The sequence below is a fragment of the Enhydra lutris genome, unplaced genomic scaffold (assembly GCF_002288905.1).
Source record: "Enhydra lutris kenyoni isolate GAN:26980312 unplaced genomic scaffold, ASM228890v2 scaffoldscaffold47, whole genome shotgun sequence".
Classification (NCBI taxonomy): domain Eukaryota; kingdom Metazoa; phylum Chordata; class Mammalia; order Carnivora; family Mustelidae; genus Enhydra; species Enhydra lutris.
The window spans coordinates 11412831-11438863 of NW_019154131.1; positions in this window are offsets into that span (position 1 = coordinate 11412831).

Below are 26033 nucleotides of genomic sequence, written 5' to 3' on the forward strand. Positions count from 1 at the left end.
ACCCACCATTAATGCAGCCACTTGCTATCACTGTTTCCACTCAACTCATTACATCCACAGGTCCACCTCCCTCACAGAAGGCTGCCTTCTTCACCCCATACTCGTACCCTACTTGGGTCCAACTTGAAATTCCTTTTGCAACCAAGAAAAAAAATAGATATATAATATTATATAGAATATATAATATTATAATATATAATATTATATTTTATATATATTTTTTACTTTTTCAGTTTAGGTGGCTCTCTCATTCTGCAGTCCTCCAGCCCTTAGCTACACAACTCTATTACATGGAGTTGAACTTGGAATCAAAAGACCTTGGTTCAAGTCCCCAGCTTTGAGTCCACTATCTGTGCGACCCTGGGAACCTGGCTCTTCTAATCTCAGCTTTCTTGTCTGTGAAAAAGGAATATTGTTCCCTCAAAAGCTAAATCTATTTTTCCATTAGGAAGTGGTGAAAAGGACATAAATGTGGGGAGAAGGCTTCTTAGCAGAAACACTCTGTCTTGGTCTTAGAGCGAGTCCGCCCAAGCTCTTTCTCATGCTCTCCAGGGCATCAGTCTGAAGCTGCTGCTCCTTGACCCTATACTAAGAATGTATCTGGGGCTTCTGCTTACCACCCAGTCCTCCTCTCCCTACACCCCGGCCATCACACTCAGCCTGACTACAGCCCTCACAGCCCCCAGTTTTGACTGGATCCCTTGATCGCCTTCTCACCTCAGCCGGCTCTCAGGGAAGATGGAAAAATTCATTTACCTCCTGGTATGGTGGTGAACACTGGTGAAGCCAGCAATGAAGCCTCGAAGTACAACTGAGATGTCCTCATTGCCTTTGATCTATTCCATCCTATGTCCCTGGTTCTCTTAGATGGGAATGGAATCTCTTTCTCTCTGTCTGTGGTTTGTACAGAGAAGGAACTCCATAAACACTGATGACCAGAGCAGCCATGCAGATGGACTGTGGGCACAGAGAATGGCCTTCCTCTATACCTTCTCAGAAAACCTTCTCTGCTTCCACCCCAAACTTGACTAGGTGCCCCAGTCTTGATCTTTCCTTTGGGGTGTCCCTGACTACCTTACGTCAAGGTTTGGGGATTGTCTGCGCACAGGGTAGTCAGCTTCAAGAGAACCAAGCTTGTCTTGTCCACCTGTGTCCTGGTGCCTGGCATGATACCTGGCCCAGAGTAGACCCTCAGTAAGTGTTTGTTCATTGAGCAAATGGATGAACAACACAATGACCTTGGATGAAATGAATGCAGGGGTTATTCCATCTATAATATTACTTAAATGTCACTGTGCCTACACTTCTGCCTCTCCAGAAAGGTAAACTCCACTAAGACCTTATTTCCCATTAGTTCTTCTCCCCCCAGCACTTAGACTTTTACTTTTTTGCTTTTCCCATTAGTTCTCAGACTTTTACTCTAGGCAAGAGTTTAAAGGGATCAAGGACGAAAGTCAGTTGGACTTGGATTTGAATCTCCTCCTCCATTTATCAGCTGTGTGAACTTGGGAAAGGTACGTAATCTTTCTGTACCAGTTTCTCCGTCTATAAAATGGGAATTAGAATCCTAAGTTTTCAGAGTGACAGGGCAGAGGAAAGAAGAATGCATGTAAAATCTTTGGCACAGAGCTTGGCATATAGTCATTCACCAAAAGCTGGTATGTCAGTATGGCTGCAGTTGTTGACTGATCTGTTTCTGGCCTTGACAGATTCGTGGTCTAGTCTAGGAGACACAGAGTGCCTTAGCACACTGGTCATCAGATAGGCCCACCTCCACCTCATGGTCCAGCAGAACTAACCTAGCAACTTGAACTTTGGACCCTTCTAGGGTCATGTTCAATGGACACCACAGAAAAGGAGCTGACCTTACTCCCTTTGGCACGCACTTTTTAGACCCCAATTGGAATTCTAACTCTCCAGCTGGTGAGCTGTGTGATCCTAGTCAAGCTACGTCACTTGTTCTCCTTTCTGGTTTCTGTTTTCATGCTTATGAAATGGTGTTAATGTTGCATATCTCAATGGGCCACAGTGAAGATTAAATTAAATAAGATAGCATTTGTGAAAAGGCCTTTTGTGGGTTAGGTGTATAATAATGTTGGTCACTTCCAATTCTTTTTTTTTTTTTAAAGATTTTATTTATTTATTTGACAGAGAGAGAGATCACAAGTAGGCAGAGATGGCAGGCAGAGAGAGAGAGGAGGAAGCAGGCTCCTGGCTGAGCAGAGAGCCCGATGCAGGACTCGATCCCAGGACCCTGGGATCATGACCTGAGCCGAAGGCAGAGGCTTTAACCCACTGAGCCACCCAGGCACCCCGGTCACTTCCAATTCTTAATCCACTTTCCCCTCCCCCTCACCCTGCCCACATGCCTCCCCACGCCCCTGCTTTCCTGATGTGCAGGAAGCAGCCCTCAAGAACAGAGGCCCTACCCTCCTGGGACTGGGATTTCGCTCTTGACCCCATACAAGAAGGACCCACACGGGTGCCTGGTTGGCTTAGTTGCAGAGCATGTGACTCTTGATCTTGGGGTCCTGGGTTCAAGCCTCATCTTGGGCATAGAGCTTACTTAGTTGAAGAAAAAAAAAAAAAGCTGTATGGGCAGTGTCTGAATGTCCTTATGAGTTTCTGGATTCTAAAAGAAATAAAAGGATTCTTCTTAGGTGAACTCTCTCAGCTTTCTGGAGAGTTCAGCATAGGGTGTTTCCAACCTAGGGGCATAGGGTTCAAATGCAGACCTCCTTCTCCCCCTTGTCCTTCCTTCCTTCCCCTCTTAAGCGTGCACAGAGGACCTTGCTCCCTAGGCCCATAGTCAGAAGGAAACCGCATCGTCTGTTCTCTCCGCACCCCACAAGACTTCTTTCTGGCTCTCAGAGTCAACAGTGCCCCTCTCCAAAGATCCAGAAAGTCCACACCCAAATGGAAACATCCCGACTGGGGCCCCTTTTGCAAGCCTTCTGAACCTAGAATCTCATCTCTCTGTTCCCCAGTGAGCCCACTGGCAGTTCTCACCTGCAGAGAAAGGAGAGGAGAGAAGTGTTGTCTTCCTTCCCCCAGCCTTTTTACTTCTGGTTTCCATAGTGGCTCTGCAGCATTTTGTACTGTATTTCATTGAGACTCTCAAGGTCCTGAAAAAAACAGTTGGGAAGAGATGGAAGAAGGTACAGATAACTAATTGCTATGTAACAACAATTTGATTCTCTTAGAAATTTGTAAGAGGGAACCGTGTTATGGAATAAGTATGGTGATAACTCGACGACAGGAACTAGAAGCCGAAGAGTCTGCTTCCATTGGGGGTGGGAGAGGGGCTGTGATGTGCAGCTGCTGCCTGGGAGAGGGATGACAGGAAAACTGGGGACCCCTGAAGAGGGATGACAGAGACCAGAAATGCCAATGGGGATTTAAGTTGTCTGCCGTAGAGTCCGTGTAGACTCCTACCAGATTTTCAGTAAAATCTGTGCTGCTCTCCAAAGTACTTAGGCAAATGGATTCTTTTTGGGGAACTTCCATAGGGGCTGAATTCAGCAGCTGGTTTGGTGTGGGACAACAGTAAGAAGTGCTTGAGAAGAGGCAGAAGCTGGAAGACAAAGGGACCACCGATGCCTGGCTTTCATGAGAAACTTTGCAGTGCCTGTTCTCATGGAGTAGATGATCTAATGGAAAAAACAAATATGCAAACACCCAACTTGAATCTAAGCACAATGACCTCAAACCAACCATGGTGGGGTCATTAACTTCTGACTGGGGAAATCAGAGAAGGTATCAAAAGTTTTAAGAGATGACATAGATGGAAAAGGGTAAGGCCATGCATGAAGGTATAAAAGAGTGTGTTAGTGTTTAAGGAAACAAGGTTGAGTAAGATCATGTGACTCAAGAGTGGGGGGGCTCATGCCTGGGGCGGGGGTCTTGGAAACACTTGATGGAGTTGGGGTTTTATTACCCAGACACTGAAGGTTTTTGAGGACCCGTGTGACTCTCACAACCAGTGAAGGGTTGAGTGGAGGCGTATACATGAGGATCTCAGGGACAGGCTAGGAAATGACTGCAGTCGTCCAGGGGAGAGAGGATTAAGGCCTGAATGAGGGGTCCTGCAGCTAGCCTGGCTGGGTTCAATCGTCCCTTTGAATGTGTCTCTAGAAGACCTCGAAAGTCTTCAAGTCGTCCATCATTGCGGCTCGGCTCGTGGCTTGTGTACGTACCCATTGGCTTTGATGGCTCTCCTCAACCCCGCCGGCTTCTTCCATTCCCCACATAGCCGTCAAGGAAAGGAATCCAGGACCGTCCAGCAAAGCCGGTGACTGGCGGGCTGGGAACAAGGCAGGGAGAGGGACTGGTTGGCCCGCCAGCGTGGGGAGCCGGGTGCTGGGGGAGAAGGACTGATGTGAATCCGCGTGTGAGATTCAGCTGCATATTGATCCAGCCCATTTGCACGTGAACCTCATCATCAGCTCCTGCTTAAGCCCTCGCTTCCCCGGTAATTGACTCTCGCATATTGATTAAGATGTTGCTGTGTCCCAGGATTTCTCGGTGGTGATGCAGGCTTGCCTCCCGGCAGGCAGGGCTGGCAAAGCTCTCACGGTACGGCTGTCACCGCGCGCTCCTTAATGGATAAAGCTGTCATCTGAGAGCTGGAATGTCTTGCAGGCACAAAGACGAAATTAACTGTTCAATAATGTATGGGACACGGAAAAAACTTTACCCAACAACTCGAATTGATTGCTGTAAGTGTTTTGACTGCCCTTGCCTGCTTTGCATAAAGTCAGCGACTTTGGCTAGCCTGATTTTCACACACAGCCATTTCTTGGCCTCTTTCCGAACAAGAGTGGAGAGATGTCGGTGGCTGCCAGGAATGGGCCGCTGCGGGGCGGGGGGGAAGGGGTAGGTGGGGTGCGGAGCAGGTGGGCACGGCTGACACCTTTCCTCGGGATCTTTGAGTGATCTCCAGTCTTGACAGCAATGCATTCCGGGCAGTGCTGTGGAATCTTGCTGGAATTGATCACCCTGGGCGAATGGGCTGAATCACTGGGTGTGGGGTTCCGGGACTCTGTGACCTCACTTTGCCCGTGGCTTTCCTTTTCTCCCGCTGCGTTAGGCTGTGGCCCCTGGAGGAAAGAGGCTGTCAGACCTATGAGGGTAGAGGGCAATCGGGTCACACGTTTAACACCAGTTTGATAAACAATTTCCCTGTCACTGAAAGCAGGCCTCGCTTATTATTCGGGATGTGGTTAAACGCCAGGCGAACTCCCACAGACACCAGAAACTCCTGTGCATCTCTCCCCGAGTCTGCTCCCCCTCTAACCTGGGGAAGGGGGAGAATATCAAGGTAGCAAACTTTATCCTCTACGTCCTTTCTGCCAAGCCCAGCCTTTAAAAAACAGAACAAGACCCTTTGAACACAGCTCTGTTTTATCACAGGATCTTTATTGAAGTTTTAATCAACACAAGCAGCTGACAAAATAAGAGCTCGCAGATTCGGCTGTAAGTGATGTAGCCTTGTGAGTCTGGAAAAAAAAAAAAAACCTCGCATTAAAAAGAAGAGAAAATAAACAGCCTCGTTTAAAAAACAAATGAAGCCCACCATACCAAGGAAATCCTCTCGCACGCAGAGGAAGGCCTGCCGTGTGGCGTGCCTGCTGCAGCTCTACGGTTTGGAGCCTCGTGGAGATCATTACCATAAAACAAATAACCATCTCGTTTTCGTCGCCCACTACGAGTGAACTCAAAACCTCAGGCCCACGTCCAAAGACTCCTTCCCCGCAGGACCTGCCTACTCGGGATCAGCTGTCACCTCTACAGAAGGGAAGGAGGGCACGGCCCCTGTGTCCAAATGCAGACCCTTCCCCTCGGTCCAGCAACTGGGCCTTGGTCCACAGCCTCCTCCCATCACCACACCCTCCCCCTTCCCTTTCTTCCCTTTCTCCCCTCACCCTACAATGGAGAAATGCACATCAGTTTGAGTTTCTCTGCTTCAGAGTGTAAGACAGCGCTGGAGGAGGAAGGAGGAACATTATCCGTTTTCTATCCCCATCTGGGTTCTTTTTGAAGCCAGGCACCATCTTGTATTCCAAGAGGGGCGTCCCCTGGGTCTGCATAGCTATTTCATTTAAAAACTGGGGCATGGAAACTACTGAAGAGAGGGACCTGGTGGTCGCAGCCAAGTGGCAAGACTCCAGGGACCTGACAGCCAATGCCACATCTCTCTCCTCTGAGATAAGGAGTGAGCACGAGAGCGAGGAGAGTGTGGCCCTCGGTCTCGGGAGGGGTGGTGTTATGATGGAGAACTGGCCTCTCTGGTGGTTAAGACCTAGATTTGACTTTGCTCTGTGTGGGCCTGGCACCCAGGAGGTCTCACTAAATCCCCATTGGCAGGAGGGATGAGTGAGGAAGAGGAGGAGGATGAAGACAAGGTGTTCAAGCAAGGAGAGTGTGCAAAGTGCCAGAAAGATCAGCTGAGCTCTTCTCCCTGAGGAAGTTTTCCTGAAACAACACTTTACCTGGGTTAGGAAATAACAGCTGAATTCTGCTTGGTAGAGAAGCATCAGAAGATTCAGGGTAGGACGAACAGAAATGTGATGTTAACTTGAGGAGCCTCAGGAAGTCTGGAGATCTGGCTGGGGCTTTGAATGCCAGAGGGGCCTGGAAGTCAGCATCAGTGTCTGGAATAGGAGAATGGCAGGCTCTGCCTTTGGGAAGGATTGTGTGGCCATAAAGGAGTGATCAGGAAGGGGCCGCTGGGAGTCAGGATACATGATCTGTCCAGGGAGGCCACTTTGGCATGGAATAATGAGGGCCAGGGCTAAGGGTCTGGATATCAAGATAAAGAAAAGACACAATATTGGCAGGTCTTGGGGGAGGCTCCCAGCCATGCAATCCTCCAAAGCTGTGGTGGCATTCATATCCGATTCTCCATCTTGGGATAAAGCCTCTCCAGGAAACTTCCTTAGAAGTTCTGTTTCTGCACGTTTTACTGGTTTGCAATCAGATCCAGAGAACTGGACCCCTAAGCCAAGACATCTTCCCATAGTCCATGAAAATTCCTCAGATACCCATCCCATGAGGGTAGTGGGGGTACAGAGATGCAATGTAGCCTGTCCCTCTTCCCTGGTGTTCTCAGCCCACAGCAGAAGGACAAACTGATGCACAGAGGACCATGTGACTAACCTGTGACATAGGTACCTCTCAGCTGGTCAGAGGGCAAACAGGAACTTGGCCTCTCCAAAAAAAGTAAAAGGTAGGTTCCAAACTTTGTTCATTGCAATGGGATGACAGAAAGATCGGGAGAAAGTGGGGCAAATGGCCAGGCACTCAGTTTGGTAGAAAAATTGTGCTGGCCTAGCCACAGTTCCCCAACTGAGCCCCCCTACCCCGCCCCTGGCTTTGAGGAGCCAATGCTGCTGAATGGGGGAAGGGGGTTCCTGGAAAGACTTCCTAATTATCCAGGTCACCTGTAGCTTCTAGACTTCCCAAAGTACAGAGTGCACTTGCCCCTTGGCCATAGGGAAGAGCAGTAAATTAGGTCAGAACTGCAACTTATCCTCACAGGTAACTAGGGGGAATTGTCCCAAAGCCTGGGTGACCAATAGCCAGCTCCCCAAATCTGTCTCAAGGCAATCACAGTAAGTGATTTGCAGTGGTGGGAATGGAAATGATTTATTCTAAGAACCCTGTCAGCATTGCTGTTAAATCATGTGTATTTTGTTATGGGACATGAGTGAGCTAGCTGTTCCCCAAACTACATTCCTTTGCTTCGGGCCCCCACACCATTTCCACAACTGGTTATTTCAGGTGACAATTAGCAGGAAATGATGGTAAGAGCCCCAGGGTGGTCACTTTTCCAAGGGACTCTGGGTATTAAGTTTCAATTACTTAGAGTCTCTGAATTAGGTCTCCAAAAGGAAATGAGCTTCTTTCTTGGTTGTCAGAGAATATCACGGTTTTGTATTTTTTTTTTCCCCTTCTTCCCGTCTTCTGTTTTGTCAATTTTCAGAAAGTTAAACTAAGAGTTAAAGCAAAGGTTCTCTGGAGTCTAATCTGTAAGAAACACATCCATTTCTCCCACCATCCACACTCTAAAAGACAAACTGAAAGACTAAGTAGCAAAGAATAAAGCCAAATGAAATAACATTTATTTGCCCGTTTCCATTCAAGATGTGATGCCTGCGTTATTGAAAATGCTCCAGGCGGGGTCCCCGGGTGGAGGCACGAATGTTCCAGCATTTCCTGCGTGGACAGATGACCTACTCACTCATTCTCCTCGGAGGAACTTTGCTTCAGGTCCAGAGAATAGGATGCATGGGTTTCTGGGACCAGGTAGCAAACAGGGGTCCAGCCCAGACCGGCTGGATGTTTCTGGGGTTTCTGTCAACTGGGGCCCTGGCTGGTGTGGGGCTTTTCTGCCCCCTCTGCGAAGACGGCGAGCCGTGTATGTTTGAAGTCTGGTCTTTGGGAAGGAGACCCAAGAGAGCACGAGCAGGGCTTGTCTGGATATCAAAGTCCAAATTAAAAATTTGTTCCAGTGTTTGAAAAATTCCTGGCCACAACCTTCATCTGTATTAAAAAAAAAAAAATACAAACCCCCTTGTTTCTTCAGTGGCTCCAGTAGAGGACGAGAGGATTTATTCTGAAAAAGAAAAAAAAAAAAAAGTAAAAACAAGGCCAATGGTTCCACAAGTGGACCCAGGTCAGATGGCTTCTTAGCTTAATCTGTGAGGAAAGTTATCTGTTAAACCGCTTTGGGCACCCTGAGGAGTGCTGGTTTTCGTTATCATGTTTGAATCTTCTTTTCTCCCCTCTCCTATTGCATGTCAGATCACCTGGCTCTTTGCTGTCAAAGCTGGAAGGGACAGAATGAGAAAGAGCATCTCCTTCTACTCCCCCCGCCCCCCGCCAATTCCACTGGACAGAAAAGTAGAGATAAGGCTTTTTGTAAAGTTGTGGGTTTGTTGGGGAAATTGGAGACCAAGCAAATGACCTCATAGAAATTTTGAAATTATAGATCAGTAGGAGCACAAAAATTATCAAGCAAAACCTGGAAAAAATTAAATAAGGAAGAAAAGAAAATTTCAACACAAAATTTATATACCAAGGCCATTAATGAAATTTATAGAAGAAAATAGAACTAAGTCAATATGGGGTATTATGCATGAAATACGGACAGAAGTGGAGGATGAGAAATCAGCTCAGGGTGGGGCGGGAGAGCAAACCACCTACATGAAGGATCAAGATCAATGTATCAAATTGAGATTGAAAGCAAAGTGCAGAGTAGAGGAAAGGGATAGAACCATGTCGACTGGCAGGAGCAATGGAAACTAGGAATGGAGACGGTATCAGAAATACGAAGACAAAAAAAGAAAAGAAAAGAAATACGAAGACATAAAGCAACCTGAAAAAGGTCAATGCTAGGAATCAAGTGAATTTACACAGGACTTGGGGTCTAGGGCTTTTGCTATTGCTGTTTTGGTCAGCTTTGTAACTTGCAATAGAACTTATATACCCATCATAACTGTGCAGTTTGATGAATTCTTCAGAGTGAACGCACCCATGTGACCACCATTCAGATCTGGCCGTGGAATGTTGCTGTAACCCCCAAAGCAACCACCTTCCCTCTCACTCCCTTCTGCGCCAATACTCAGCATTGCCGATTTCCCTTAAATTCTACACATTTAGTGGATAAGCACTTAAAATTGAATTGTAATTATGGGGCGCCTGGGTGGCTCAGTGGGCGAAAGCCTCTGCCTTTGGCTTGGGTCATGATCCCAGGGTCCTGGGATCGAGCCCTATGTTGGGCTCTCTACCTCTATTCTGCAGAGAGCCTGCTTCCCCCCCTCCTCTCTCTGCCTGCCTCTCTGACTACTTGTGATATCAGTCTGTCAAATAAATAAATAAAATCTTTAACAAAAAATTGAATTGTGATTTTAATGTTGTGTGTCTAATTTTGCCTCTTTTCATAAATTTGTTATCAATTTAGATATCTTTTTGTGAAGTGGCTTTTCAATGATTTCTTCCATCTTTAATGAACTGTAGGTCTTGGGGCGCCTGGGTGGCTCAGTGGGTTAAAGCTGCTGCCTTCGGCTCAGGTCATGATCCCAGGGTCCTGGGATCGAGCCCCACATGGGGCTCTCTGCTCAGCGGGGAGCCTGCTTCCCTTCCTTTCTCTCTGCCTGCCTCTCTGCCTACTTGTGATCTGTCTGTCAAATAAATAAATAAAATCTTTAAAAAAAAAATGAACTGTAGGTCTTGTTTTTGTTGTTTTAGTAGAAGAAATCTTTACATATTCTGGATACATACAAGTCCTCCGATATATTTTTGGAAATATCTTCTTCTATTCTATTCTATTCTTTCAGTTCTCTTCATGGCACAAGTCTACTTGATTTTCTTTTCTTTTTTCATGGAAAAAGTTCTTAATTTTAATAAGACCAATTTATCAATCTTTTGTTTTATGGCTAATGAATTTTAGGTTATTTAAATGGACCTACCCACAGTGATGAAGATATTCTCACATGTTCCATTCCAGAAGCTTTATTGTTTAAGCTCCACACTTAAGTCTATGATTCATCTGTAATTGACTTTCGTATATGGTGTGAGACATGGATAAAAGTAATTTTCTTCTCCTGGAAATCCAGTTAACCCAACCACTTAATTAAGACACAATTCTTCACACCATGCATTACACTGAAGTCTTTGTTATAAATGATGTAACTTATATGCAGCTCTGTTTTCAGATTCTCAGCTCTGTTCCATGGGTGTATTTATCTCTCTTTACACCAATTTCACATGGTCTTAATTACTGTTGCTTTATAATAAGGTTTGTTATCTAGGAGTGCAAGTGCTTCCAACTTCTTCTTTAATTTTGTCTTGATTATTTTAATTTATTTATTTTGGAGAGAAAGAGAGTGAGTGGCAGGAAGGGGCAAAGGGAGAGATAGAGAATCCTAAGCAGGCCCCATGCCCAGCGTGGAGCCCGAAGCTGGGCTCAATCCCATGGCCCTGAGGTCACGACCTGTGCCAAAATCAAGAGGAGGACACTTAACTGACTGGACCACGCAGGTGTCCCTTTCTTAAGTATTTTTTAACCTTTGCATTTCCATGTAAGTTTTAGAATTAGCTTATTAAGTTTTACAAGAAAGAAAAGGGGGAGGAAGGAAGGAAGAGAAGATGAAAGGAAAGAAGGAAGGAAGAGAGGAAGGAAGGGAGGAAGAGAGAAAACCTGCTGGGATTTTAACCGATTTTGCACTAAGGCAACAGTCCAATTTAGAGAGCATTAATGGTTTTACAAGACTAAGTCTTCAAATCCAATTTACATGGTATAGCCTTTCATTTATTTAAATCTTCCAAAATTAATCTCTGTAATGCATTTCTTACCCCTAAGTCAGGTGCATATTTTGCTAAATTTATTCCCATAAAGGTACTTGATTTTTAAAATGCTATTATAAATGGCATCAACTTTATTCTTTTGTAACATTTATTGTAAGTATACAAAAATGTAATTGATCTGTTTCTATGTCAACCTTATATTCATAGTCTAGCTAAATGTAATTATTTGCTATATTTATTTACCCATAGATTCTATCTATGCAATCGTGTCCACAAACAACATCAGCTTTATGTATTTTCTAATCCTTAAGTTTTAAAATTTCTTTTTCTTATCTAATCACTCTAGGTAGAACCTTCAATACAATGGTGGATAGAAATGGTAAGAGTGAATATCCTTGTCTTATTTCTGATCTCAGGGAGAAGCTGATTATAAGTTTATCAGGTATATCCTTTATACATGAAGAAGTTCCCTTCTAGTTCTGATTTGATGAGAGTTATCTTTTTAATCATGAAAAAATACTAAGTTTTATCAAATGCTTTTTATTTACCTATTGAGATGGTCATCATGTTTTTCTTCCTTATCCTGTAACTGTGATGAGTTATATTGATTAATTTTTAAGTGTCAAACCAACCTTGCATTTCTGGAATAAACTTTGTTTTGTCATATTTGATTGTTTTGATACATCTTTTTGCTAATATTTTCCTTAGGAATTTTATATCTATGTTGTTCTTCTATAATGTTCTTGATAAATTTCCCCATCAACGTTATGCTGGCCTCATAAAATGAGTAGAAAAGTGTATTCTTTTTTTCTATTCCCTGGAAGAGTTTGTGTAACACTCATATTTTCCTCGGATGTTTGAAAGAATTTTCCACTCAAGCCATCTGGGCTTTAAGATTTCCTTGTGGGGAAATTTAAATTATGGATTTAATTTCTTTAATAAATATATGAATATTAAAATCATCTGTTTCTTCTCACATCAGTCTTTTTGCATTTTTCTAGGAATTTGTTCACCTGCATTTTCAAATTCATTAATATAAAATTATTCATAATGGGGCGCCTGGGTGGCTCAGTGGGTTAAAGCCTCTGCCTTCGGCTCAGGTCATGATCCCAGGATCCTGGGATCGAGCCCCGCATCCGGCTCTCTGCTCAGCAGGGAGCCTGCTTCCCTTCCTCTCTCTCTGCCTACCTCTCTGCCTACTGTGATCTTTGTCTGTCAAATAAATAAATAAAATCTTTGAGGAAAAAAAAATTATTCATAATATCCTCTTAATATTTTTTAATGTCTGTATGGTGTGTATTGGTAATCTATGCAAGCTCTCTTTATCTGTTTTATCAGTTCAGTCACTCCAGGGATTTATTTAGTCTTTCTCTGAAGGATATGGACAAATACACAGAAAACCATTATACAATAAAGCATTAGGAGAATATCTCCTGAAATGTATATAGTGAGTGATGGTTAAAAGGAGGAGAAATTATGATTAGAAAGGCCCAGAGAAACTTATAAAGGGAGAATTGGGGCAGTGTACAGAGAAGAAAAGGCACTGTTGGCAAAAGGGAATGTTGGAAATAGTCATTTGGATGAAGTAGAGCAGAGAATCAGGGCGAGGGAGACGCCCGAAAGATGGGACGGTTGAGACTGACAAGAGACTTGGGTCATAGACCATGAGAAGACAGTGGAAATTTGCCATATTTTGTTTGCTTGAGTATTTGGTAAACATGAGGAACAATGCTGAGGAAAGACTCCCAAGTTTTCCAGCAGGGTGACTGGGAGGATAGTGATGTTTCCAGAAAAATAAGAGAAAATACAAACACAAAAGGCAGGAGAAAGAGCATTTCAGCGTTTAGGAATTAGACGTCATAGGTACCAGCATAAAGCTGAAGGCTGATGCCAAGACTGAATGAGTCATCAAGGGAGGGAGCAGAAGGAGATGACCAGGCTGAGTCCAGGGCCACTGACTAGCAGCTCCCCTTAGGAAGTGAGAGAGAGGGGCCAATGGCACAGGACAGAGTGCAGCATGGAGCCATGGAAGCCAAGAAGCAGGGTTTTCAATCAAGGTGAGCTGTTGTTATGAGCTTCCACAGAGCAGGTGAATGGCGAGGACTGAGGGAGCTCCTGGATGCGGCATGCGGGAAATCACTGGGAACATGAGTGTTTAGTGTCAGTGGGAAGAAAATGGAGAGCTTCGTTCTAATGGGTATGTTTTTCCAAGCTGTGCAACTTACACGGTCTCTCATTCAACAATTATTTACTGGCTACATTTGCTAAGGAACCTCTTATGGCTGTGAACAAAAAAGGCATGATCCCTCCCTACTAAACTTCAGAGCAATAGAGAAGCTAAACATCAAATAAATATAAAGAAATAATTAAAAACCATGATTACTGCTTAAGGCAAAAGAAGAGGGGGTTAGGAGAGAGAATAAAAGAAGGAGCCTGATGGAGACGGCAGGGAGGGGGTCAGGGAATGCCCCTCCCCCAATGAATTGTATGCAGGGGGCATAAATGGATTGTGACAGTCAGTGTTGAAATAATCAGACAAGAGGCCAGAGTGCCTCATTCAGGGGTCCCGTAGACTCCAAAGTTCTGGAACTTGCAAGAGCATCACAGCTCCCCACCTTCATATAATGCCCAAACCTCACTCCCATCACCTGACTATCTTCAGGAGATAGAGGTCAAAGGGGGAAATTTGTAGGTTGACTCAAGTTTGTCTTCAAAAGCACATGGGGAAGATGAATCTACCAGTGTTTAGTTATAAGACTGAGACTATGACGGGCGGTCTGATTAATTGCAATGATCATTTTAACATTTATAATGGGTACTCATAATCATACGGCTTCTAGAACGTCATCATTATCTTTCACTTTTGAAATGCCTGGGTTTCCCTGCAGACGTGGGAAGGGGATTTTATGAGGCCCAGATCATCAATCCAAACCTTTTAAGGTAAGGGTGTTGCTACCCCAGCAGTCAAAGAGATGTTTGCTAGCCTGGAAAGAAAACACTAGACAGTCATTAGCTCCTTCAATCTGTTTACCAGCCTGCCTGTCACTGAGGTTAGATTGGCCTCAACATTAACACTTTGCTCTATTTGTCCATCAGCATTGTTGTCTCACAGAGCGTGTTCTCAAGTGACCATGGGCAAACCTTGTTTCATGCCAGAGCTATGTTCCTGGGGGGAAAAAAATGTCTAAATTAAATTTAGTTTATTCAGTTCTGTTTGAAATGAAGAGTGTGTTTAAAAGAAAGCCCCACTCAATACTTTTTAAAGCAAGTATCCCTCAGTGGCTCTAACGGGCCTCAGAACTCTGGTGTAGGGAGTGGTGGCTCCCTTCTTTTATCACGGGGCACCTTCATATCCCGTTGGTTTCTTCTCACGTCCAGTGACCCCTCCATGGGAGCGAGGATTCTCCACACGGCTCTGCTCTCCCCCACCCTCTATGACCCATCTCTGACCATCCCCTTTCTGTCCCAGCTTTCTCGCACTCCCCAGGATTGCTCCCCAGGGCTCCTGGGTCTTCTTTCACTCGGGCACCCTCTCCATGGGAGTCCTCATCACCGAGCATTTCGGTTGGCAGCTGCACCTTGCCCTGTCCGTGTTAAGACCTCTTGGAACCCACAGGGACAACTCACCAGTGACCAAGGGCAGAGCAGCTGTGTCAACTCAGTTTAGGGAAGCTCAAGTATCCAGTGATCTTGGCCGTGTGGAGTCTGAAATGAAGCCCAACATATTACTCACGGCAAAACCAGGGGCCAGCCAAGTCAAACAGAATGCTCCCTGAAACGTTCACGGGCTGATTGGAGAAGGAAGCTCCGATCTGAAGAGCAGCTATTTTGTGCCTGCTTGTATTTTTTTAAACAACACTCTCTCTGCAAGTGAGATGGGAAAAGTAGAAACCTCAAAGAACGGTATTTGTTCATTTAAAAAGTTTAGATCTACGATCATACGCCATGTCCCTTTAACTTCCTAAGAAAGACCAGCATTTTAGGGAGAAATTCTTTTTTTCCAGAAACTGTGCTGAGGCATCCAGGAAGCATGCTCCCACCTCATCTCCATGCCAACTCTGTGACATGGGCACCATCGCTGTCCCCCTTTGCTGATGGCAGGCTGAGGCCCAGAGAGTGCGTGGACTATGCTTATAAGTGACACGTTACTTACAAGTAACTTACTTACAGGGTCCTTAGGACCCTGGCAGCCCGCCTCTGCATTCTTAATTCTTACCTGCTCTTAAACAAATGCAAGTACCTGGGAGCTTTCCCGAAGAGGACACCTCGACGACGGAAAGCCGTGATGTTACCCCACCGGGCTGTGAGTGGAAGCCAGTTTGTGCTCAAAAGAAATCTAAACGCTAGGAGTTCAATAAAGCTGCACTTGCCCCGTGGAACCAGGCAGGGCTGGAGTTTGCAGATTATTTTCCAATCAGAGGGAGCTCATTGACCTGAAGGAAAAAGGAGGATCGTTTCATGAACATATAAAAAATATTTTTATTTTCAGCTTTTTTGGGGGGGGGGGCGTGGGCAAATCTGAGGCTATGGGTCCTTTCCTCTGTTGGTTTTTCCTACCTGGAATTGTTTCAAGGACCCTGAAGCTGAGTCCTGCGTCCCCCCACCAGTCAGGCTGGCCGCTTTATTTGACCCGGTACCTGTACCACTCTTTGCAGCTGCCTGTCCACACAGACATGTTTCTTCGAGTGCTGAGCATCTCGCCTCTTGAAAAGCCCCAGGAATTAGCTTGTTTTCCACACCGAAAGTTTTCATTTGAAAAATAACCCTCTTTGTTTAACTAATGAAAAGGAGGGGCTGCCCTCCCTTCTCGGGCTGGGTAAGAATTCCACGGGCAGTAATTCTGTTTCTCAGTGGAAAATGTTTCGGTCTCTTAATGTTGTTTTGCAGATGGGCCCCTGCCCGGCCCTCGCTCCAAGGACCACACATACACACCCGTGCACAGTGCAGCACTTTCCACCCTTCCCTGTTGGGGGCTGGGGACAGCGGCAGCCCCTTTCCAGCACCTGCAGACCGGCAATGAGGTGGGTCAGCAGCGGACATCCAGCCTGCCCCGCAACAGAATGCCTTCCCGGGGCTGGGCTCCGAATCCCAGAGGCTGGGTGGGCCGCGGAGGAAGGAAATGAGACTCCTAAGTTCTCTTGTTTGTGTGCACCCCCATGTCGAGCCATTCTCTCCCACCGTGGAGGGGGTGGTCTAACATTCCCTGCTCATTAGCTTTGTAGGAAATGGTGGTAAACGCTGCAGGGTCATGGCTGGACTCACCGCACGGCCAGCATGGTGTCAAGCACTCAGGACCTGACCAGAGTGAATCAGAACATGGCCCCAGAGGCCACTTAGTGGAAGGAAGGAAAACACGGATCAGGCAGACTCAGCCTGTGTCTGTGGCTGTGGGTGAGGAAGTTATTTGTCCCACAGGGATGGGCAGTGCCGTGGACGATTTTGGCCGTGGAGTAGATAACGACAGACCATCTTTCTTCCCTTCTTGGTTCTCTGAAAATCTCCCATCTCCAGTCTAGTTCAGGAGACAGATTCCTGGGAGACAAGGTACAAACACTTGAGTGCTGTCCCAGCAGAGCTGGGTGCGAGTTCCGCTGTGGAGTGAGGGTAAGCCGTCATGCGTGTTCTAGGGACCCAGGGACCTGTCACCAGGAGGAACTGTGAAGTCCAGGGGATTCGAAGAATTCCCTCCATCTGGAGTATTCCTATGGGGAAGATACCCTGAGTGCATGGTTTAAACACAGTTCTGCCTAAAGCGAGCAAAAGCAATGGACAAGAGGAGGACCGCTATGTGAAAACAGACATTTTGAAGATCCACGTGCGTAAAATATAAAGAGTCAGCTGTTAGTACGGAGTCAGTGAAGAGCTTTGAAAGGAGATAGAGAGAGTATGAACAAGTGCATCAGACTGCTTTCAGTTTTAGGTGCCAGAAACCCTCTTCTAATATTACCTGAAGGAAATAAATAAATAAGGAATTCACTGGTTCATATAATCAAGACATTCTGGGTTAGGTCCTCAGCAGGACTGAGAGCTAACTTGTTCTCGCGCACTCTCTTTCTCCCTCTCTCATTTTGTCAGATAGTCGAATTCTCTCCTTTTCATGACTAACTTGCTGCTTCTGGTTTAGCAACCCCAGCAGAAAGAGAAACTCTCTCAGTGTCTGTAAGTCAACGCCAGGGAAGGCTCAGCTCCGAACCTGTCCCTGGCTAGAGGATAAGGTGCCATACGTGCCTTGTGGTAGTTGGCCAAAATGTTCGTGGATCACCTACTCTGCGTGTGGTTGGCACTCTTCTAGCCACCGGGGGACACAGCAGGGAGTGAGACAGACAATGCTCTGTCCCGGAGACCTGACAGGCTTGTGAGAAGCCAGCATTTTAGCGGAATCCCGTTGCCTCTTGCTGTTCCCCATCAAGAACCAAACAAAGACAGAGTCCTGGAAAATCCTTGACAAAATTAACAGAAAGTCACCAAATACAATGATATGTGCTGAAGGTTCCTACATGTGAGACAAGCATACGGGTCCCCACGTTCCAAATAGCGATGCAGCCTGAGCGTGAAGGGTGCCTCCTGAAGGTCCTGGTAACTCGGATGACTGATACGGTAGGAGGGAAGTCTCACCCAGTAAAACCTCTTCAGTGTTTACCGAGTACTTCCTATATGCCTATCCCCAGATAGACAATAACAAGAAAGCACAGTGTCTCTGCTTCACGGAAAAACTAGGGCCGGGACCTGTACGCAGACGGACCTCACTATGGTGGGGAAGCATTCTAAGGGAGATGTCCAAGGGCATTATGTGGCACTGCATCCAAGAGGCATGGCCTGCTGTTTGTGCTGATGGTGGGGAGAAACGGTTTCATCTCAGAATGGCTGCCTAGAACCCCCAGCGGGAGCCTTGGCTGGAAGCTGGGATACTGGGGACAAAGGTGAGGACAGGCTTTTCTAGCAGGCCTTTCAGCCACCCGAGGCCACAACTTGCTAAGCACGCTTAACCTCAGCAGGTCCAAGGTGGTGTGCGACAAGCATCCCCAGGGCCCGCCGGACCATCATTACTTTTATTATGCTTCTTACTGTCAGGTGCTCTGAAATCCACGTGGACTGCTCTTATGATTTCAGGTTGTCCCAAAAGAGAAACTCAAGAATCGGTGATGAGCACAGCAGGAGAGGGGGCCGGCTGCCTATCTCAAAAGGGCACATCACCATAATCATGGAGAGACCGGGAGCTTATGCAGAAAGTGTAACCTGGGGCGTGTATGTCGGAACAGCCCAGAGGATACACAGACCATGTGCCCCCTTCCTGCATCCCCCCCACCCCCACCCAAAAGGGCGCTTTAAAATACATGAGGGTGCCCACATCTTCTCCCGGACCCTGCACGCCCTCCCCTCCCCCACCAGCCACCTTTGCTGCTACTTCACTGAATTCACCCCGGGTCTCCCCAGGGCTGGCTGCTGCCTTCATATTTCATGCGGAGTGTGCAGCTTCCCAGGAGCCCGAGGCATGCCCTGCATTCTGATGCATCGGCCAGTTCTGACACCAGACAGCCCCAGAGCATGCCTAATGAGGAGGCTGACACCGAGGCTCGAGGCTCGAGGCTCGAGAGTCAGCCGGGCTGCGGGGCCGCCGCAAACGTCGGGGTGGGGCGGGGGGGGACAGGGAGGCAGCAGGGGCGGGCCACAGAGACAGACAGCAGGCGCTTTCTTAAGGCTGTCCTATCACCGGATACTACACACCTCGGCCGATCTGAACCCCAGCAATGAATGAATAGAGCCTTGGTGAAGGAGCAATTCAGATCAAGGAACGTCCTTGGGAAAAGGCTGAAGTTAAAGGAGGAAGGAGAAGCTGTGAAGACCAGGAAGGGACGAAACGCGGACTCCCTCCGGTTTGCGCAGGCAGGGCTGGTTCAGTGTCAGTTCCCGGGTAGGGGCGGGGGGGTGGGGGGCTGTATCTCCCGGCGTCCTTAATGACCGCTTCATTATCTAAAAGATCCCGCAGAAGAGAACTTTTTCCTTTCCTTAAAGCCTCATCTAGCTTAATTTCATGCATTACTCCTCATTTTGACTGGCTCTGTCAGGACCAATAGACCCTCACTTCCCTGGCATCAAGGCGCTTGCGGAGGTGGTGGGGGGAGGGCTAGGCGGGCAGGGGTGGTGCAGAGTAAGCCGCGCCCACCCCCATCCCCCAATCACCGTCCCAAAGCCCGGAGCATGACCTGCCGACACTGCCCTCTAGCTGACACTTTTCCCAAGCCTGGCCCCATCTGGTCACCCCACCAAATGATGAGGTAGGCGAGGCTCGCTCCTTCTCAATACAAGGTGACACAACAGACCAGGGACTCTAACCCTGGTCAGCACTCAGTGCTTTCAAAGGAACTGGTCACCCACAAAACTTGCCCACCTTTCTGCCCTTCTTCTGAGTGTATGGGGAATGAGGTGGCATACTATGATTCCCAATAATTTAACTTAAATTTAATATCAGTAAGGGAAACTTTCACATTGACTAGGGAAGATGGTCATTGAAGTCATGAAATCTAATGACGACTTTTCTTTTAAAACTTTGATTTCTGGGGGCACCTGGGTGGCTCAGTCAGGTAAGCATCTGCCACTCGATTTTGGCTCTGGTTGTGATCTCACCGTTGTGGAACGGAGCGCCACATTGGGCTCCACGCTCAGCGGAGAGTCTGCTTAAGATTCTCTCCCTCTCCCTTTGCCCCTCCCCCGAGTCATGCATGCTCTCGCTCTCTCTCTCTCTCTCTCTCAAAATAAGTAAATCTTTAAAAAACTCAGTTTCTGTGTGTGTACGTGTGTGTGATTAGCCTCCTATTTTGGTGCTAGGGACAATAATTTCATGATAAGAGTTGCAATCCCTTATTGCATTCTTACTAGGCACCCCACACTTTTCATTAATTATCTCATGTCATCCCTCTGACACTGGGAACCAGGTGATACGGTCCTACTCTGCAGACGAGGAAACTCTTGCTCAGAGAAGCTAAGCAATAGGCCAAGGCCACAGAGCTCCTGAGTGTCCAGGAACCCGCCTAACTTGAAACTCCATACTTCTAACCCCTACAGGTAATGCTCATATTAAACCACCTTGGTTTTCAGCCCTAACATACAAGCACATCTTTAATTTGACTTGAATATGTCCTTTTATTGTCTGCTTCATCATTATTCATGTACCTCCTGCCTACTGGAAATATCTTGAAATATCTCCATTGTTAATACCTGTACTTTTTCTTGTGTGGAATTATATTTTACTAGTTCTGTTTTTTGTTTTTTGGGTTTTTTTAATTATTTATTTTAGGAGAGAGCAAGCAAGAGAGACAGCACGAGCAGGAGGGGCAGAGGGAGAGAGAGAGAGAATCTCAAGCAGACTTTGAGCTGAGCGGAGCCAGACTCAGGGCTCAATCTCACAACCCTGAGATCTTGACCTGGGCTGAAACCAAGAGTTGGATGCCTAGCTGACTGTGCCAGCAGGGAGCCCCTTTACTGGTTCTATTTCTATTTTATGATTCTTTAGAATCTGACCTTTCCCAGAACAGAACAAGTACCACTTTTAACTCTTAAGTTGATTTTCTGTTGTCATTGAATACTTTTAGAATTAGAGTTAGAAGTTTACAATTGGCAGAGACATTGGAGATGACCCATGCCCACCTTGCTCCCAAGGCAGGAATTGGCCCTACAGTATCCCAAGCAGATGGTCCACCAATCTCCGCTTAAAACACCCTCAATGCCAGAAAGTGCACTCCTCCCAAAAAGGCAGCTCAGCCGCTCTTGCAAAGTCTCGATTGTTACAAAGGTCTCCCTTCCATCACTTCATGCTGAGTCTGCCTGCTGGACATGCCAAGCCACTCGCCAGCAAGAGTCATATCTGTCACTGAATGACTTCAGTCCCTCTATTAGTTTCCTGGCATTGCCACAAACAGGGTGTTATCAACAATAGAAACTGATATATCACAGTTCTAGAGCCTGGAAGTCTGAAATCAAAGGGTCAGGAGTGTGGGCTCCTTCGGAAGCTGTGAGAGAGAATCCATTCTATTTCTTTCTCTAAGCTTTTAGCGATTCACTGGAAATCACTGGCATTCCTTGGCTTATAGATTTCTGCCTCCATGGCCCCCGGTTCTACCTGTGTGTGTGCCCGTCTCCAAAATTCTTGTTCTAAGGACATCGGCGGGTTGTATTGGATGAGGGACCCACCCTACTCCAGCTCGTCTTAGCTACTCACATCTCCACAACACTATTTCCAAGTAAGGTCACATTCTAAAGAAATGGGCGGGGGGGCAGTTAGGACTTCAACATATGAATGGGAAGAGGGACACAATTCAACCCGTAAAAGCCCCTCTTCTGCAGATGAGCCGCGTAGACCTATGAAAAAGACACGTGTGTTATTCTGAGGGTTTGCTTTTTCTGCTTTAACAACCTCCAGCTTTATGCCAGCCTCTTCTGTCCTGGGAGGCTCTTCTGAACATGCTCTTCTCTTTGTCAGTGACTGAAAGGGTGACACCGGGCCAGCTGGGCTCAGGGAACTTGGTCCCTCAGCCCAGCTACTACCTCCCCATGTTAGTGCCTGTTGAGTTCACATTCTCAGCCGCCTAGGTATGCAGAGCGTGGCCCGTGTTGGTGGCAGGATCTGCTCATCTCCCCCAGTCTCTAGCACACAGTCTCTAGCATACATACCATCCAGTGATATGCTGCTTGATTCCCTTTCCAGAACATCAATGAGACAAGCCTGGCCAGAGAGCCTCTTGACACTTTGCTGGAAATTTCCCGTCCAGGTCTAAGGCAGAAGTCACCCACTTGTGGGTCCATTTAGTCACTTTGAATTCCCATTATTGCAAATCCTTTTCCAGTTTTAAAATCAAATCTATCATGAATATGGAGGTAAAAGCAAAGTGGTCAGAAGCTACCTCATTTGCTAATCCTGACGCTGAAATTTTAGAAGATACCATTGATTTGGCAAGTTCGGTTTTTCACAAACATGATACATTAACTTCTTGAAGTCCTGTTGTATTGCTCATGGAGCCTTTCTCTCTTAAGATTTGTTCCACTTTCTTGCAAAATGTTGAAATTCCCAGTTGTATGTTTTCCCTGGATTACTTCCAGGGAAATAATGCTTCCCTATTTTGGAAATCGGTCCCACATGTCTTCTTTTGATACTTCTGATAAATCCCCTGATCATGATTCATATTTTTCAGTCCTTAAATAGGTGGACTTCTTAAGCAATTGTTATGATCAGTTTTCTAATTGGGGCGGGGGGGGGCAATTCCTTCAAATCTACTGATCTGTACTCTTTCCAAGGGCACCTTTCCTAGGTTGTCTTCCTTTATAGATACCACAGAACTAACACAGAGCCAGAAATCTGTAAACAGAAAAGGGTAAAACAAGTAGGAGGCTTAAAGGGGGGGCGGTAGTCAATTCTGTTTTTCCAAATTCTTTTGGTGAGAATATAAGAAAGGGAAACTAGAAAGGGGTTCAGAGTAGAACATGTCTGGGAATAGGAAGAAGAAAGGTAGAGACAGAGTGGGATTAGGGAAGGACCCGAATTGCCTTGGTATGAGAACATGGAAACTACTAACCCAAGAAACAGCCAGGTCATGAGTGAGGCCCTAACCATTTCAGGACAGGTTCTAGATTCTCTGGAAAGCAGTGCTGTCCCTGGTGTATTTGGCATACAGAGCAGGGAAATTCGTTAGCAACCCCTCCCCTGTGCCATGACCTCTCTTTTTAGGAATCAGCTGTCATATTCAATAACAGTTACCTCTATTTGGTATTCGGTTTTAAAACTAAAAATTAGCAGTTTTAAAGGAGGAAATCTCAGTGTTACAAGAGAGACTCAGCAAAATATTTCAGGCATGCACTAAAATTTACGACATATTAAACAAAAATATGGCACCTCACAGTCAGCACCCTGTTTCACTGTCTTGGAATTTTTTTTAAGATCTTATTTTTTTATTTGAGAGAGAGCACAAGCAGAGGGACCAGCAGAGGGAGAGGGAGAAGCAGGCTCCCTGCTGAGCAGAGAGCCTGAAGCGGGACTTGAACTAGGACCCTGGGATCATGATCTGAGGCGAAGACAGAGGCTTAACGGAATGAGCCACCCAGGCACCCCTCTCTGTCTTGGATTTTGGAAACAAAAACTCTAAGAGGTCATATAAAATAACAGTCGGTGCACCCCACCTGTCCTTGTTGCATCCATACAGTCTCATATCAGGACTGGTGTTTTTCATCTAGTGTTGAAATGCAGGTTTACACGTTCCATCACAGGAGCTGAAGACATCAACTGTAGCCAGCGTGAACGCAAACGATCCCTACCTGCAAGAATTTCCCTTCAGGGGCACCTGGGTGGCTCAGTGGGTTAAAGCCTCTGCCTTCAGCTCAGGTCATGATCCCAGGGTCCTGGGATCGAGCCCCGCATCGGGCTCTCTGCTCAGCGGGGAGCCTGCTTCTCCCTCTCTCACTGCCTGCCTCTCTGCCTACTTGTGATCTCCATCTGTCAAATAAATAAAATCTTAAAAAAAAAAAGAATTTCCCTCCAAAAGGAACATGAATGTGTGTCCGCCTGTATGAGAGACTCTGTAGCCAAAGATTTCTGAATTAGCTTCCACATAGAATACAATATTTATTCAATGAAAATGTGCCAATGTGTTTGTGCATCTATATACATGCAATATACACATACAATCAAAACCCAACAGTGACTGCCTCAATCCTTTGCCTTAGACCAGCAAAAGAATCTGGGGTGGCGGGGAGGGAGGTTGGGGGGAAAGAAGACCAATTTTTATCACTGGCATGTTTTAGAGTCACTGGTGCATGTTGGAAATCAGAGGCGGACCGACACCGCACCTGTCCGTAGCGGGTTCTGCTCTCAATACATGTGGTGGCCGGGGCTGGAGAGTCATGAGGGTGGCAGGCAGGGCAGCATGCTTGAATATACCCAGAGGACTGTGGTGGTCAAAGAAGAATTAGGGTCTGAAATAGGGTCTATGTTGTTTATGGTGTCCAATTAGGCCCAGTTGTTTCATTTCACATATTTATGTTTTGTCTCTTCGACTTGACAAATATTTTCAGTGCACTGCCATCAAGAGTCACTGGACGGCCCCAGCCCTGTTTTGTGCTTCTCTCTATGGCCTCTGTCCTTGGCCTGGGCCCCTTGATGGAGCACAATGTTTGGTTTCCTTCGAGTCCTCCGTAAATATCTACCGATAGTGGGGTTTCTCCAATCAGTTGCTTCAACAGTTTGAAAGCGACATCCTCTCTGTGCTGTCGGAACTCATGAACCATACCCTCCTCCTCTTTCGTTTATTACCTTCCCTAGTGCGCTTGTTTTCCCCTAACATTCTTACATAAGACTTTTGACCCTCTGCAACCGTATTTGCTCATCTTCACTCTTTCTGCTTCTGCTGCCTCTGAAGACCAACACAGGGGAAGGAAGAGAGAAAGGCAGGAAGCAGAAAGAAGACCCCCCCAAAGATTTCAGGGCACTGGATCCACCTGCAATCATTCATTTACAGGTTCTTTGACCCCTGGGGCCTGGTGAAGTCTCCCCAGCATCTTTACCAAGCAGAAATGACATACCCACAGAGGGGTCCCAGGGTGCGAGAGGGAGTGCCAGGGGACCTGGAAGATGCCGCCCTCAGGAGACTCTGCAGGCCCTTGTCTGCCTTCTTTGGGGCTGGATTCAGCTCTGTGAGTTGGAGCAGTTCCTCCTGCCCACCTCCAGACCCCGCAGTTTAGTTCTTCATTAAAAGAAGGTCCACAGAGGGGCTTAAACACAAAACTCCCTATAATGGTGAATACTCAGAATTACTTTCCACCTGATACTGCTTCATTTAATTGGACTAAAGCAGGCTCCCCTGGCTCCAGGCTCCCTTGAAATCCTGCCCAAATTTGCCTGGCTCCTGCGTGGGCCTGAGTAAATATGCAGCAGGTGCGCCGAGGGGCTGTGAGCTGGGCTCCCATGAACTGTAATGGTTGCTGCATGACTGATTCCCCAACCCCTCCGCCCTCCCACTAAATCCCAGGACCCTCCCTGCTTATGCAAAGAGCAGGCTCCCCAGTGTCGTCTTATGAAGAAGTGGTAGAGCAATTTCATTTAATATTGCTAGTGCTTCCATTAACCTGAGTATATTGCTCTCCATCCTCAATTTAAGACTCCCTCTTTCTCTTGATTATCTCTGTATTTCAGAGCGCCTGAATGTCCTCCCTAGACCTCTAAGCCAGCCTGGAATAACTTGATGATGGAAAGCTCCAGTTCCTTGAGGTTTCTGGCTTCGGAGGAAGGCAACTTTCCCGTGCCCCACCTCGAGGTCTTAGAAACCAGCCCAGGGTCTCCATTTTGCTCTGAACATGGCTCCCTCTAGTGTGTTCCCATGTTTTCTGTATTTGCTTTCCCCTTGTTTCCTCTCTCCCTTCCTTTCTCCTTCCTTCCTTCCTTCTTTCTTTCTTCCTGTTTTTCTTTCATCATTCTCTTCTTTTTGTTTGCTGAGATTTGTGGGACAAGAAAGTATTTCAGAGCTTTGTAGAGGAGAGTGGACAAAAGTCTGTTACGGGCTATTTTGGACTCACCAGGTTAATATTTAGATGTCTAGGACACTATAGGATTGTTTCAATCATTATTCAACAAATGCTTTTATAGCAGATGATGATAAATGTTATAAATAAAAATAAAGGAGAGTTAGGGATTGGGGAGTGATTGGGAGGCCACCAGGATGGCTCTGGAATACATATACCTC